This window comes from Nycticebus coucang, chromosome 23 (assembly GCF_027406575.1).
Source record: "Nycticebus coucang isolate mNycCou1 chromosome 23, mNycCou1.pri, whole genome shotgun sequence".
In the NCBI taxonomy this organism is placed as follows: domain Eukaryota; kingdom Metazoa; phylum Chordata; class Mammalia; order Primates; family Lorisidae; genus Nycticebus; species Nycticebus coucang.
The window spans coordinates 37,211,760-37,228,389 of NC_069802.1; the positions used below are offsets into that span (position 1 = coordinate 37,211,760).

The 16,630-nt window shown below is 55.6% G+C and overlaps 1 pseudogene across 1 annotated transcript; it reads right to left on the reverse strand.

Moving 5' to 3' along the window:
• Window positions 1-10,713: 10,713 nt before the first annotated feature.
• Window positions 10,714-11,667, reverse strand: LOC128576035 (actin-related protein 2/3 complex subunit 5-like protein; annotated as a pseudogene). Its single transcript, XR_008377227.1, has one exon. The product of XR_008377227.1 is annotated as an actin-related protein 2/3 complex subunit 5-like protein (transcript).
• Window positions 11,668-16,630: the final 4,963 nt, after the last annotated feature.

Sequence of the window (16,630 nt, forward strand, 5' to 3'; positions counted from 1 at the left end):
GTGACCTGCAGGGAGGCAAGCAGGGTTGACCACTCTGACACTCTGACAACCTGGGAAGTTACAGTGCCCGGGGGGAAGGAAAGAGGTGGGGAGGTGGGGTAGGACAACTGGGGCACTTCTGTCCCCACCTGGGAGCTCATGCCAACTCTCATGAGCACCGTGAGACCCCCTGCCCTGAATTCCTGCCTAAAACCCATGTCCCAACCTGCCCTTGAGCCTGGGCTTACACTTCACTCACATTGACCCTGGAGTTTGGGTGTAGTCAGGAGCCTGGCACTAAACCTGAACCCAGCAGTGCGGCCCATGGCCAGGGGCTGACTTCACATCACCCTGTTTTATAGACCAGGGTGCTAAGGGTCAGGACGGATGACCTAGGTTGGATCTACCAACCCAAGGCTTGGAGGCATTTGTCTTACTCTGGCACCATCCTCTCTGGCCCTTCCAGCACAGGCCGAGGGGGAGTGAGGAAGGGCCGGTGTCCCAGAAGGGGGCGGGGCAGTGAGCTGGAAATACTTCCCATCACCACCTCTGGGATGTAGGCAGCCCACACATGGGACTGTGCCCAACCCTTAGGGTGCCTTAGGGTCACTCACTAGAGAGATCCAGAGATTCTCTGGGGAGAGGTCATCTAACCTGGGAGGATTTCCAGGGTCCAATGGGCCACCTGCTCCTGCCTCCTAGGCCCCTCCATACCCCACTCCGCCCAATCCCCTCACCGTAGCTGGTGCACACCACCCAGGATCCTCTGGTCAAACTGGTCCCTTGGCCAGCATTTGGCTCTGTCTGTCCTTGTCCTCACAGTCACCAACCACAGCCCACATGCAACCCACCTCCCTCAGCCAGCCCACCTTGGTCCTCAGCTGCCCAGGCTGGCCAGTGCTGGCCAAGCCACCTGGGGTTCTTAAAGAAGCATATGTATGTGCCCAGGGTTTGTCAAGGCCACCCACCAGCCAGCCAGTGAGAGAAGGGCAGGGCCACCATAGTCACCAACCTTTGGTGACCCCATGGGGAACTTTGAGGAACCAGGTGATTCCCAAAACTGGCTGCTCCTTAGCCCAGAGGAGCAAGGCTAAGGGTCAGTCACCTCTGGATCAAAGGTAGGCAGGAACCTAGGAGGCTGCCCTTTGCCCCGGGCCTCTTCAGGCCTGGCCCTGCCCCCACCCCAACCTAAGCAGAGGTGGCCCTTTGTCCCTGCTGTCCCACCAGGACACACGGCATCCCTGAGGGCCAGTGAATACGTCAGTCTCTGAATACCAACCATGTCCCCTCACTATACCTAGGCCCTTCAACCACCCTCTAGCTAGAAAGGAGCTCCCACCCCTCCCTCTATGGATGAGGACATGGAGACTCGCCACATGAAGCCTCCCAGCCACAATGACACAGTTGGCAAATGGTGGCATCTGAATTCAAACCTGGGACCCCAGACGGAAAGGATGCCTTCCTCTCAGCCCCTGTGCAACCAGGGCTGGCCACCGCATCTCTTAGGCCCCCTCAGGCTTCCCGTCTGCAGGCTCACAAGTGTGCGTGCATCCCTGTGGCTGTGGCTGGGGGGGCTGACTCAGCAGGCCGCTTCCTCTGTCCATGTGAACAGGAAGGGCTAGGCAGGCCTAGAGCCTGCCCTTCTTCCCTCTGTCTCTCCCAGGCCAGCCTCCTTGGTGGGTTCCTCTGCAACCCTGCAGGCCTCAGGGGACTCCCCAAAAAGGCCCTTGCCAGTGCCACTCTTGCCAGATAGCCCCAGCTCTTGCCACATGGCTCCTGGACTGTGCCTACCTGTCCTACCTGCCCCCTCTGCCAGGGTGTGCCCCAACAAGAGGCCCAGAGCCAAGTAACAGTGAGGCAGGTGGAGGGCAGGTAAAGGCAGTCCTCACTCTCCAGAGTCCTCATCTCAGGCCCCTCACCCCATCCTGCCATGAGTGGAGCACTAGATGTGGGGGTCTACGGCTGGGATCCCAGGGGGGGCCCCCCTCCAAGTGTGTCTGGGCAAAGGCCACACTGGGAAGAGGTAGGAGGGGTGAGGCCCAGCCCTTCCTCTGCTCTGTGGGGCTTAACCCAGGGAGGGCAGTGGCTCCCACAGGCTCACCCAGGTCACACAGAGTCAATGCTGGGCTGACCTGAGGCCAGGGTCCTGCTCCCAGTCCAGGAAGACGGCCTTGGCCCTGCCTTTAAGACTGTTGTGAAAAAAATTCTACATACTTCATCATCATCATCACCGCAGGTGACATTTCCTGGGTCCTTCATGCTGAGGTCTGCTCTGTACACTGCCTGCAAGACCCAGGTATGTCGCTCATGTGGCAACAGCAGGGGGTCCACTTGTCCCAGGCATGGACACCCGACTGGAAGGTACCACTGTCACCAGTGTGGACTATGAGCAAACCGAGGCTCACACCAGCCCCAGGCCCTCTCAACACCCCCAGAAGGAGAGGCCCAGAGCCCCACAGTAGAGTTGGGCTGTCAGGGCCCGGACCCACGTGTGAAAGGGCCACCCCCCAATCCCACTTCCCCCATCCCCTCTGCCATCTATTATGAGACTCATTGCCCCCCATATAAGTCGCGGACTCCACAGAGCCATATGGCTCAGTCTGTCACACTTGAGTATGAATCAGACCAACCAGCAAGTAAAGTTTGGATTCCCGGGATGAGGAGGGAGCAAATGGCCCAGCCCGTGAAGGCCTGGCTGGGTCGGATGTGTACTGGGATCCAGCCGTGTTGCCACTGGGGCTGGAGGGACGCAGGACCGGCGCTTCGCACCGCCCCCAGCCCTAGGCCTCCAGCACCAAACGCTCCCCCTCCACCCCCAACTCGCGCTTCCTCCAGGAGCGCCCCTGGCCCGCGGCGGCGACACTGAGGCCGGGGGACCCGCGCGCCCACCCCGCCCGTCCACGCCCATCCACACCCGGCCTGGACTTACTCGCGGAGCTCCGCTGCGCTCCCAGCTGCCCGGGTGCGGGCGCGGCTCAGGTTGAAGCCAAGCACCCCGCTCCGCGCGGCCCCACCCACAGCCCTAGGCCCCGCCCACAGCCCGCCAGTCCGGGCCACGTCCCCGCCCACGGCGCCCAGTCCTGCCTCCTGGCCCCACCGCAGCCCCGCCCCGAGAGCCCAGCTCTCCGCTACCCAGTCAAGGGACTGCAGGGCGAGGACGTCTCTGTAATACCTGGGCGCCTGGGAGGAGCAGGCGGGCATTGGCTGCGGACTTGGACGCAGGGTCCGCGCCCACAACCACTAGGTACTCAGTAGATGTGGGTAAGCGAGCAACCGAGCAGCGTGACTGTGTCCTGGTGGAAAGGCGCGCCAGCCCCCCAACCCCGTCATCTCGATCCTGGGTGTGGAGGCGCGTCCCTCGCCGACCCCCTCCCCAACCCCCGGCCCACTGGGTTTGATTCGGGCCGGAGAGCAAGTCAGAGGCACGAGGTTATCCGGGCTGGCAAAGGAAGCCTGCTGGACCGCCAGGACCTGGTCGGGGTCTCCAGACAGCCTCCAGGGCACTTTTCAAACACCTCCAAAGGAGCGTGGCCCCTTGGACCAGGTCTGCATCCCCACGACACAGGGGTGGAGCTCCAAAGCTGCGAGGTCCAGAAAACAGGGTACCTTTTACCTTGCCTGCTTTGCTGCTGGTGATCCACCACAGCCAAGCCCTCTTCGTACAGCCACCTGGTTGGAACCGGGGCCACAAACGCAGCTTTGAGCTCAGACTACTCTGTTTAAGGGGCAGGCAGGGAAAGAGGCTTTCTGGGAGAGCCCTTAGGGCCAAGTAGGCATGTAAGTTAGGAAGAGTGGATGTTCTAGCGGGGCAGACCCAGGCCACACTGAGTGCAGCCTTCCAACTGCTTGAGGCATGGCAGGGGGACTCCTGCCCCTGAGGGGTGGGGTGGGCAGGACACTGAGCAGAGGAAGGATCTCACTGGGGGTGGAGGTAGCTGGGGGTAGCTGGGGGTGGCTGGGGAGGCTGTGCCCTGTCCTGGTGGAAGGCCAAGGTCTGCCCTTCCATGTTGTGCTGGGCAAGAAGGGCCAGAGGCCAGCAAAGGAGCAATGACAGAGTCTGGACTGGCTGTTCCAAACCAGGCAGAGGCAAGGGCAGCGGCATCCAGGACTGACCCTGGCAACAGGAGGACTGGGTTTGAGTCAGTCAGGCAAGACTCTAGAGGGCCTCCGGGGAACAGCCACCCTGAGAAAGTCCCTAGAGTTGCTGCTGAGCCAAGCATGGGCCACGTCACTGTCCACTGTCCCAGAGCTGCTCAGGAGCAAGACCCATCACCCAGAAAGGGGGGTCTTCATCTGCGGTAGCACCCTCCCTGCTGGTGAGACAGGGAGGCTAATAGAGCTGGGGGCGGGACCAGAAAACTAGATGGCCCTTGAGCCCAGGCATGGGGGGCCCTATGCCTACCATGAAGAGCCTAGGACCAAGGCAGATCACTGGAGAGGAAGGGACAGAGCCAGGGTGCTGGCAGGGGTAGGTGAGGATATGGGAGAGCCTTCAGCCCATAAGGCCTCCATTTCCCCATCTGCTGGGAAAATGACAGAAGTCTGGGGGAGGATGAGAGTGAGCAGGATCACCTGGCCCAGGGCTATCTCCAGGGCTCACAGCCCACTCACCCATAGCCCAGCTCTCAGGGCTGAACTTGGACCCCAGAGATGGAGGAGGTGGGTGTTGGCTGGCTAGGGTGCTCACCCTCTGGGGTGCCTGCCTGCATCCCCACCCATAGGTCTCCTGGGCTTGGCTGCCCAGGTCTCAACTCTGTTCACCCCAGGCTTGGGTCACCTGTGACACTTCTGCACACCTCCCACCCTGGCCATTCGCCTTCTCCAAGTGGGGGGAGAAAGGTAGGACCCACAGCAGGACTTCCCCACGTGCCGGGCGCTGGGTCCTGGGTTGTCTTGCCAGGAAGCCTCCCAGCCCATTGAAGCCACTGTGGAAGTGGAAGGCTCAGCCCCCTCCTGTGCCCAATGTTGCCACTTGTGCCCCCTATAGGGTTCCATGTGGAGGCTCAGTGCTGCTTGGTGGGGGCTCCTGACCACTCACAGCCTCAGGCTGAACACTGTGAAGTCTCTGATATCCAGTTCAGCTAAATAAGTGCCCAGCCCCCTCATCAGGCCCTGGGGGCCCCAAGATGATACAGGGACTCCCCACCCTTGTAGCTCCCAATAGAGGGCAGATGCGCCCATGAATAGACACCCTCGGGTCACAGTGAGTGTCCAGTTCTCCACAGGGTAGCTGGGGAGGGAGACAGAGACCCAGAGGGGAGAGAAGCAAAGCCAGACATCAGTGCCACCCGCCAGAGCATGATTCCAAGGGGTAGGGGGGCAAGGGCTGGCTTCAGATACCAAGCTTGGAGGTGAGAGACACCGGAGTAAGGTCACTGCACTGTGTGGACAGACCTGTTGTCCAGAGAATGATCAGCCAGAAACCCCAGAAACACAAATCCACCTTAAGGTGCAGGGTGCCTCCCACATGACTCCCCTCCTCCCCGGCATTCTGACCCTGAGCCCTGTGGGGGTTGGAGCCTGGGGCAGCTCCCCCTAGCTGGTCCAAGCAAGGAGCAGCATGAGGCTGAGGCATCCAGGGGTGGCATGTGGAGGAAGAAAACCTCCCTTGTGGGAGAGCACGTGAAGGGCTGCAGGAGAGAAGGGGTACAGCAAAGACCACTGACTGGCCAGGGAGCAGGCCTCTGCAGGGCAGGTCCATGGCAAAGACACACAAGTGATGCCCAAACCACACCCACAGGATGATGGCCAAAGAGCAGGGGCAGAGCCTAGCATGTCACTGGTGTGCTGCTGATTTGGTGGCTGCACCAGGACCCAGAATGTGCAGAGGCAGCTGCAGTGGGGCAGGGGGGACCCTGCTGAGGGCCAGGCTGGTGGTCAGGCTGGGGAGGGCAAGGTCTCCTGCCAGCCCTGGGTCCCAGCCCCGGGCCTTGTGTGCTGACCACCAAGGAACTCTGCTGGTCTCTCCCTGGGTGTCATTCCCCAGACTTCCACTCAGGCCGGGCAGCTTTTACCTCCTAGAACAGTGGTTCTCAACCTTCCTAACGTTAGCCTCTAATGCCCCTACCCTTCAATACAGTTCCTCATGTTGTGGTGACCCCAACCATAAAATTATTTTCATTGCTACTTCATAACTGTAATTTTGCTACTGTTATGAATCGTAATGTAAATATCTGATATGCAGGATGTATTTTCATTCTTATAAAGGGGTCGCGACCCATAGGTTGAGAACCGCTGTCCTAGAGTTCCAGCCCGCAGCCCCAGGACCATCTGACGCCTGTCCTCTCACCTGTCCCCCTGAAAGTCTCTAGGTTCTTCCTGTAAAGTCTCTCTGGAACCCTCCCTTTCAGCACCACCCCCCCAATTTTCTCTCACCTGGTCTCTCCTCCCGCCCTCACCTGGCAGTGTCCATTGTCACACCAGAGGGATCTGCTCACAACAAGGTGGTCAGGTCACGTCACTTCTCCACTTGTACCCTCCCAGAGCTCCCGTCTTCCCCAGACCAAATGCCTAGTAGCTTGTATGGGCATAGCCCGTGCCATCCAGTGGTTCCCACCCTGCTGTCTGCCACACTGGCCTCCCTGCCCCAGCATTACGTAGCCCCCAGTTCTCTCCATCTAGGTCTTGCTTTACTCTCACCTGATTAGAAACTTCTTCCTGGGCTGGGCGTGGTGGCACCTGTTGACCCAGCTACTGGGACTGGAGGCGGGCAGGAGGATCACTTGAGCCTGGGAGTTGAGCCTGAAGTGAGCTACAATCACACCACTGTGCTCACTCTAGCCTGGGGATGGAGAGAGAGATCTGTCTCTAAGGGAGAAAAAGGAAATTTCTTTCCTCACCTTTCTCTTCAAAGCTACCTGTTTGCCTCACGTTCCCTCTCCTCTGTCCTCCTCTAAACCCTTGTCTATTTGTGTTTGTGTGGTCAGGTCCCTCCAGAACATTGTCTCACAGGGGCAGAGCCCTGGCTGCCTGGGTCAGTGCTGTACCCCCAGGGTCTTGGCACCTTTCTGGGACATATCAAGTGCTCAATAAGTGGTTGGTGCATAGAAAGAAGCCTCTGTGGGCAGCCCCAGCCCCAGGAGCGGCCTGTGGACACAGGATCCCACCTGGGCAGAGCTATTCTTGGTAGGACCAAGACTATAGGCTGCTTGCCCCTGCTTACTTGGGGATAGTAGAGGACAGGACACCCTACCACCCCACCCCCTATCTCCTAGGGGAGGCTGGTAGGAGCTGTCCTGGGTAGTCCCCCAGTCACACAACCCAGCAGGAAGGGGAGGTGCTGTGAGGCTGAGAGGGTCTTTGAGGAGGACAAGGCTCAGAGGCCAATTCCAGCTATGAAGAGGGGTCTGGGAAGGTGGGCAAGGCCTTTCTATGCAAGCCTCAGGCGGGTGAGGCCGGGGTCTAGGCTGGGAGAGACTGGATGACAGCACCGCCTTTACCAGGGAGAGCAGGGTGTGTGGGAGCTGCCCTCGGGGCTCCAGGCCCTCTGTGGACCCCAAGCCTGGCCTCGGGGGCTCTCTCGCAGCGACCTTGGCTTGGGCGGGAGGTGGGTGTTTTCTGCTTTGCTAGAACGAGGGAGGGACCAGGGGCTCTAGGGTGAGCAATGAGGTGGACCACGAGATGCTCGTATGCCAGGCTGGGGTAGGAGCAGTGAGAGACAGCACAGGGCTCGGCCAGACTCCAGGCCAGAGTTCCTGCGGGCCGGGTCCCCTCTGCCTGCCCAGCCCTCCTGCACGGCCCCGGGGAAAGCCAACTCCTTATCACTCTGCAGGAGGCTTCCCTGGACCCCTTAGTCAAGCCCAGATGCCCACCTTTGCCCCAGGCCTCACCCATTGCATAGAACTTGAGGGGCTTCCTTGCCACCCCCAGGCTGGGGCTCCTTGAGGACAGGACTTGTGTCTGGCTTGCCAGTGCCCCGCGTGACTAGGACAGGCCTGGCTCCTGAGGGCAGTGCACGTGGATGAAGTAGGAGAAAGCAGGTAGCACCTGTGGCTCAAATGAGTAGGGCTCCGGCCCCATATGCCGGAGGTGGTGGGTTCAAACCCAGCCCCGGCCAAAAACTGCAAAAAAAAAAATGAAGTAGGAGAAAGCTGGGCCCCAGTGACCTGGGAGGGCACTCCTGGCAGAGGTCATCGCCTTGGACCCAGCATAGCCCTGGAGGACAGAGGAGGACAAATTGAGTCAGAGCTCATGCCAGACCCTCCCCCATGTCCACAAGTCACACTCCCAGCCCAGGTCAGCTGCTGGCTTTGCCCTCTGAGAGGTTAGTCTGGGCCAATTTTCTACATAAACTAACAGTGTCAAGCAGGCCCCACAAGAAATTCTGGTTTGTCACATCAGCCTGTGGGTGGAGGACCCACAGGCCATGCACTCGCTAGCTTTTCTATTTTTACATCCAAATGCTCCAGCTCTCAGCCCCCAGAGCCCGATTTAGAACTAGAAAGCCACACATTCTATTCTGGGTCCTGTTACTGGTCCTGGTGGTGTAAGAGGTGGGTGGGTGTTTGTACACACGGAGATTCTGCCACCCTCCACCCTCCAAACCCCTTATCCCCTGGCGCCTCCTCTCCCCTGCCAGTCATGTGACCTCCAGGAAAGTGCTGGGGTCTGGAAGGGGAAGCCCGTGTGGAACTCAGCAAGAGGAAGCTGTGGCCTTCAACAGTGGTGAGGTCCCCATATTACCCCAGGGGGCCCCACTATCACCCCAGCTCAGGGTCAGGAGGGGCAGCCGTCCTTCTCCAGCCAGCACTGGACACTGAGAAAAGACTCCTGAGACATAAGGGTACAAGGTGGCCCCTCCATGACCAGAGCTAGGAGGAATGGGGAAGGAGGCAAGCCTGGGTGGGCTCCCAGAATGGGGACCTCAGGAGACCCTTGAGGGCTGCTCCCGCCTTGACCCCCCAGGCCACCCTCAGGCTGCTGGCAGGATCAGGCTGCCTTGGCAAGAGTGAATGACTGAGTCACCCCAGCAGGCTCCCAGACCTCCCCAGCTCACCTGGCCACATGTGGGCTCTGGGTAGGTCCTGCCAGACTTACAGTGACCTGTCCGGCTCAGGGCCCCAGAGAACTACTCCCTTACCCCTTCCACTTTTCTGCCAAACAATGCTGGCCAGCCCTAAGCACACCACTTCAAATTGTGCCACCTCTGGCCAATCAAATGGACTCTTGTGATTGAACCACAGTACCAGCTGCCCCGCCAGGCCCATCCACACCCAGGCTGAGTGGGAGCCCTGTGCCTGCCTGGCATCCAACATGGTTACTCAAAACAGCTTAGTCCTGCCCTGCCTATCCTCCCAACCTCCAACAGTGGATGGGGCTGGAAAAGATGAACCCACTCCCCAGTCCAGAGCTGGTATGAGGATAGGAGGGACCCAGGACCCAAAGGGTAAAGGCTTTCCTGCCCACAAGTAAGCTGGGACTCATGTACGGAAGGGCAGCAGCAGAGTAAAAAGGGGCTTGATGGAGGTGGAGCTAATCCAGGCCTGGCCTGTGATCGTGTGGGGCCCGATGGCATACACACACACACACACACACAGAGTCTTCCCTGGGTGCCTGCTGCACCAGGTACATGGCCAGGTGCTTTTCCTATCCCTTACTCCATCTCATTCCTAAAGCCACTATTATAAGAAAAACTTAAGACAAATTAAATTTAGGCTGGGGTCAGTGGCTCACACCTATAATCCTAGCAATTTGGGAGGCCAATGCAGGAGGATTGCTTGAGCCCAGGAGTTTGAGGCTGCAGTGAGCTGTGATAGCACCACTACTCCAGCCTGGGAGACAGAGAAACCCATCTCTATAAATAAATGAATATGTAAATAAATTTAAAAAAAAGCAGAGCTCATTTGAACAACAAAAAAAAATGATTACTGAAACAGACAGCTCTCTGAATTGGTAAAGGTTCAGAGAGCTCTACACAGCAACTTGAGCAAGCAGTATTATAGCCAGAAGAAGGAAGTGCTGCTGTACAGAAATGGCCCAAATGGCCCAAGAATCTGCCATATAAAGACTTTTCTGGGCAGTTTGTAGCCTGCAATTGGCTGAAAGTTCGGCTGCTAATGATTGGCTCAGATGCATTACTTCTTAGAAGAATACACTGTCAAGTTAAATCCCGCATCAAGTTGTGGTGGAGTTCGCTGCCTGTGGAGGCAGTGTGAGGCAATCCAATTTCATTTAACATTCCTCACTTTTGGTCTTTCGATTTTTATTTATTTATTTATTTATTTTAAGGATTTGATTTTAATTTTTTTTTTTTTGGCCGGGGCTGGGTTTGAACTCTCCCAGAGTGCTAGGATTATGGCCTTAGCATTTGGTTTGGTTTAGCACCGTACACAAGTCTCCAACGTGGGCAAAGGGGAGATGAAAAGCTGCAAGGCTGGCTGGGTGTGGTGGCTCATGCACTCTGGGAGGCCGAGGCAGGTGGATTGCTTGGGCTCAGGATTTTGAGGTTGCTGTGAGCTATGACACCACAGGTACTCTAGCCTGGGGCAGCAGAGTGAGACTCTGTCTCAAACAAAAAAGAAAAAAAAAAAAAGCCATTCATCCCTTTGACCTGCCAGAAGACTAAGAGTAATAGGGACCAGGGGAATGCCATCATGTTTGTAACCCCTTAATTAACTACTTTGCAATTTGTCCAGTAAAATGAGTGCCTCTATCACTGGAGATTTCTCTGGTAAGTAATGTTCCTTAAGGGAAACACATTTTCTTTTTTTCCTTTTTCTTTTTTTTTATACTAATAAGCCAAGAGCTTTATCGATGCAGCAGGCACTTTACAACGAGCCCAAGAGTGCCCGCCTTCTCTGAGAAGTCGGGATATCTGTACAAACTCTTGGGATTTTATCCACTTCAAAAAAGAAAACAAAACAAAAAAGAAAAAACAAGCTCTCCCCTTTACCACAGCCCTTGGATCTGCACCTGCCCAAATCATCCCTCCCCCAGGGCACACAGGTACACCTGACCACTGCTGGCCAGCCACTCTGGTAAACAGTCACAATGTCAGTTCTGCATTACTCGTAGACAAAGGCATAGACTATCAGATCCTGCAAAGGATTTAGGAAACAGTAAAATGATTTCTCCCTCCACCCTGAAAATAAAATACATTTCAGGGATAGACGTCCTAAAATAGTTTAGTTGGGAGTTCCCAGGAAGATGGTCCATTGTTAGTCCCTTCTTCACTAGCCTGGGCATCCCAATTTATTCTCAAGGTAACATGAGTCTTTCTTTTTTTTTTTTAAACAGTCTTTCTTGCTGTAAGAACTCTTATAATGGAGCCTAGTCCTCCTACTGCTAAGGCCTTTTCGTGCCACTGGAGTAACACTGCGTTGCTATTTTCTGTGGGCTTCTCAAACCCTTTATAAATGTACTTCATTAACAAGTCAACACCATTTCTGTTCAGTGACTGTACAGCCTGCTCAATTTCACTGCTCTTGAAGTTTGTGAGTACTTTTAGCACCACATTCTGGGCTCGCTCCTTCACGGCTTGATTCTTGGTGTTGACAGGGGAGTTTTGCGAGGCTGCATGAAATGTCCGAAGCATGTCCCCTTGCTGCAGGAGCCCGTCCACCTCACTAGGATCTGGACCTGGCTCTTCCGCTGTCGCCGCCGCCTCCTCCTGCTAGTCCACAAATTTGTTCTCATCAACTAGTTGATGTCCACCTGACGGAAGCGCGAGGACAGTGTGTTCTGGGCCATGGCTGGAGCTCAGCACCCACCCAGCCGGCTCTGCTCCAGGCCCGACCTCGGCTCTGCTCCACTAAGCACCGGCTCCAGCTCCAATTTATTATTTTCACTTGAACCATTTTGAGATATCTGGCATATCTTGGATCCTTGGCTACAGTTCAGATATTTTCTGCTGAAACTTCACTTTCCTGTGGTCCAGAGTCTTGTGTACTGTTCTGCTGTGATTGCTCTGAAAGTGGCTTCAGAGTGTGGTCCATTTGTGACACTAGTGACCCTTATAGGAGATACTTCAACTGTGACATCATCTAGGCCTGGGATAGATAACAACTTTGCATCTAAAATATTGAGAGTTGTTTCAATTTGTTGGATACGAAGAGAAAGGCCTGCTAGTTTCTCCTCACAAACTGTAGAAAAGCGGTTGAGGAACTGCACAGTGTGCACCACAAATTGGTTTAGAAAAGCCACCGTTTTTTTCTGTTGAATAGCCGGTACCTTGGTCAGGTCTATGCCTGACCCCATGAGAGGCAGCCTGTCCTCATCCATCTCCTCGGCAGGGGGGGGATGCAGGACTCCCCCATAAACTCCTCCCCGATGGGACCCGCCCAACCCAGTAAGCCTGTTTTCATCACTTCCCCACAGGCCCGCCCCCCCCCCCGTGCCCTTTTTTTTTCCTTTTTCTTGAGACAGAGTCTCACTCTGTCACCCAGGCTAGAGTGCTGAGGCATTGCCTCATAGCTCACAGCAACCTCAAACTCCTGGGTTCAAGCAGTCCTCCTGCTGCAAACTCCTGAGTAGCTTGGACTACAGGGGCCTGCCACAACACTGATAATTTTTGTATTTTTAGTAGAGACAGTGTCTCGGTCTTGCTCGGGCTGGTCTCGAACTTCTGAGTTCAAGTGATCCTCTGGCCTGGGCCTCCCAGGGGACTGGGACTATAGGCTGGAGCCACCATGCCTGTCCAGTGTGTATGTTGTGGAAAACCACAAGTTATTATCTAACATCCTAATGGGGCATAGAAGCTTAAACACCATCATGAAGTTATAGAAAGAGCAGGAGCTCAAAGAGTTGGCCAAAACAGGTTATAGTGATAATTTAGGTTATAGGACAAGACAGGTTATGGGAGGGAGAGAAAGATATTCCTATTAGGCAATGAAACTGCACAAGTGGGCAGCGCCTGTGGCTCAGTGAGTAGGGCGCTGGCCCCATATACTGGGGGTGGTGGGTTCAAACCCAGCCCCTGCCAAACTGCAACAACAAAAAAAAAAATAGCCAGGCGTTGTAGTGGGCGCCTGTAGTCCCAGCTGCTCGGGAGGCTGAGGCAGGAGAATCACGTAAGCCCAAGAGCTGGAGGTTGCTATGAGTCCTGTGACGTCATGGCACTCTACCCGAGGGTGGTAAAGTGAGACTCTGTCTCTACAAAAAAAAAAAGAAAGAAAGAAACTGCACAAGTAGTAGCCCTCAAGGAGAACAGACCTGTTTTGTAGACATTTAAAGGTGTCATGGGCGGTGCCTGTGGCTAAAAGGGGTAGGGCGCTGGCCCCATATGCCGGAGGTGGTGGGTTCAAACCCAGCCCTGGCCAAAAACTGCAAAAAATAAAAAAATAAAGGTGTCATTCTCTCAGTTAATCTTTCCTAGATCCACAAGGCCTGGCTGCAGCAACACGGATTCTCTGGAGATGGAATGTCCCCTATGAAAGGCAGCTTTGCGGGGCTACATATGTTTGTTGGCTCTCTGCACAGCCATCTCAAAACATGTCAAAGAAATACATTTTGGGATAAAATGTTTTTATTTCCTCCTCTTCCTTAGAGCCGTGGAAGCTCCTGGACGGGGCACGCCCACTCCCTAACCTGGTGGACGAAGCAGGTCGGGTCTCTCCAGCTCAGAGGCACTGAGGGTCTGTGCCCAGGAACAGCCAGACCTTGGAGTGTGGGGCACCAGGCATTAGGCAAGAGGGGACTGGGTGCCCGACACCACAGGTTCACACACACTCCAGCTGTCACTAGAGCTCTTGTCCCCAAGCTGGGGTCCACATCGCCCTCTTGTGGAACTTTCAGGAAGGGCCTATTCCTGAGGGCGGAGGTCCAGCTGGTGACACCACCTGCTTCAAGAATGGCCCAAGGCACCTACCCAACCCAACCGCACCCCACCAAGTCTCCTCTGCTCTGCCTGGGCCTTGGTGTCAGACGACCTGAGCTTTGCCCAGTGCCAAGACACTTGAAGGGCCCACAATCACCCACAACTGAATACATGTCCTACAGAATGAGAATTTTGGCCATTCAGTCAACAATGATTCTGGACGCATGTCAGGGGTCTTCCTCCAGAGAGCTAAGGGTGGGCACAGGGAGGCTACTTTGGCAGTGTTGCCAAAAGGCCTTTCCAGGGCCAGCCCCACCCTGAGGGTTCTGTACCTGTCGCTCCTCAGGGTTCTGGCCCTCTACTTGGGGGAAGAGCAGGTGTTCTGCCCTGGGAGGGGAAGAAGTGTGGATCTAGGGGAAGGTTCCCCCCAAAAGAACAGCAGGGTTGCCCAGGCTGGGGCTGTATTGCCTGAATACTACCTCAAAGAGCCTGGGCCTGCCTGGAGCCCACCTTGAGCTCAAGTCTCAGACTCTTAAATGAGAAATAAGTTCCAGGATTTATTTTCTCTCTCTCTCTCTTTCTCTCTCTCTCTCTCTCTCTCCATGGCATCATCACAGCTCACAGCATCCTTAAACTCCTGGATTCAAGTGGTCCTCCCACCTCAGCCACCTGAGTAGCTGGGACTAGAGGAACTTGCCACAATACCCAGCTAGTTTTTCTATTTTTAGTAGAGACAGGGTCTCACTCTTGCTTGGGTTGGTCTCCTAAGCTTAAGTGATCCACCTGCCTCAGCCTCCCAGAGTGCTAAGATTACAGGCATGAGCCACTGCGCCCAGCCGGGTTCCAGGATTTTCTCTGCCTTGTCTGTCTTTCAGGAGCAAATGTGATGGTGGTAGCTGCAAACTGCCCAAACACCCCATTGGGACCATCTCCATTTTCTTCCCACACTTGTCTATTTCCCAAGGGTCCTACAAGGCAAGTAGGTTAGCTGCATAACCAGGACCAGGAGCAGAGTGGTTCCTTAGCTCCACTGCACCAGAGGGAGGACAGTGGGCAGTGCCTGAGCCATGCCCCTGTGTGCGCGGGAGCCAGGCCTGGTCTTGTAGGTCCCTTCTGTGTCCCTGGGATGGTCCTGGCAATAGGGACCGCTTGGTTCAATATGTCCTGTCCCTCTCGTGGCCTCCATGGCTTGCTCCACTCTGGTGGCCCTGACTCCTCAAAGCTTCTCTATCTGGCCGTCACATGCTCCCTGGGGCTCTGTCTTTGCTAGTCCTCCACCTTGAAGGCTCTTTACCCAGATACCTGTATGGCTTCCTCTGGTGTCCACATGCAGGTGCCTGTCTTTCTTGACGTCCCTGGATGAAAGCCAGGAAGAGGGGCATGGTCTGAGCTGGCGATTCCTGAGGGTCAGAGAAGGCAATGGGAGGGAGAGAAGATGAGAAAGGGTGAGTCAGGTGGGGGGCTCTTCCCTTTCCTCACCTCACACCCCCTGCCTGCTTCCTGCTGAGTTAGAGCTTAGGGAGCTGGAAGGTAAGGGTGTTCCAGGTAGGAGCCCCTCGGAGGCTGTGGGGACACACACAGGTGATGGTGGGGTAAACAGTTTGGCAGCCCTGCATTTGAGACACCAGTTCTGGGAGGGACCTGCTGGGCAGCTCAGGGCCTCTGTTTGGTAACTGACCCAGTGGTCTGCTCTGTGACCACCTTGGCACCCATGTCCAGTTCCTTTTTTTATTTTTTTTTATTTTTTTTTTGTAGAGACAGAGTCTCACTTTATAGCCCTCGGTAGAGTGCTGTGGCATCACACAGCTCACAGCAACCTCCAACTCCTGGGCTTAAGCGATTCTCTTGCCTCAGCCTCCTGAGTAGCTGGGACTACAGGCGCCTGCCACAACGCCCAGCTATTTCTTGGTTGCAGTTCAGCTGAGGCCGGGTTTGAACCCGCCACCCTTGGTATATGGGGCCGGCGCCTTACCGACTGAGCCACAGGCGCCGCCCCCCTTTTTTTTTTTTTTTTTTGAGACCGAGTCTCATTATGTCACCCTCAGTAGAGTGCCATGACGTCACAGGTCATAGGATCCAACAACTCTTGGGTTTAGGCGATTCTCTTGCCTAAGCCTCCCAAGTAGTTGGGACTACAGATGCCAGCCACAACGCCTGGCTATTTTGTTGTTGTTGTTGTCATTATTGTTTAGCAGGCCCTGGCCAGGTTCAAACCTGCCAGCCTTGGGTGTATGTGGCTGACACCATAACCACTGTGCTACAGGCATGGAGCCTCATGTCCAGTGCTTGACACAGTTCCCATCTGTAAGCCTCACCTCCAGGAGGCTGTTTGTTGGAAGGAAAAGGCACTGGGAACAGCAGATGCAAAGTCCTGAGGCAGGAAAGGACTTGGTGCTGCAAAGAGTTCTCTCAGAATGCTGGTCCTCAGCGAGCCTGCCGAGAAGGGTGCAGATGTGTCTGAGAACAGGTGGGGCTAGGCTGACAGCACAGGGCTCAGATATGCTCCACCTTCCCACACCGGATCGGGAGCTACCCAGGGCAGGCTCTTTTAGGGGCCATAGTGGATGGCAGAAGCACATGACCCGTCTAGGGCCTTGTCCTGCAAGATCCCTGCTGACATCTGCTGCCCCCAGCATTGAGTGGGCAGGGAGGCAGACATGGTCTGCTCCAGTGCAGGCACCCAAAGTCCTGGTGGCTAAAGGATGTGACTAGAGGTGGTGAAAAGCTGGGAGCAATATTCATCCGCCACAATAAATAATACACATTCACTGCAAAAGATCCTTTTTGGGGGATCCCCAAGAAAGCCCTCAGGTTTAGGAATTCACTAGAAGGACCCATAGAACTCAGAGAAGTGGTTACACTCACAATTATGATTTATTACAGCAAAAAAACACAGAT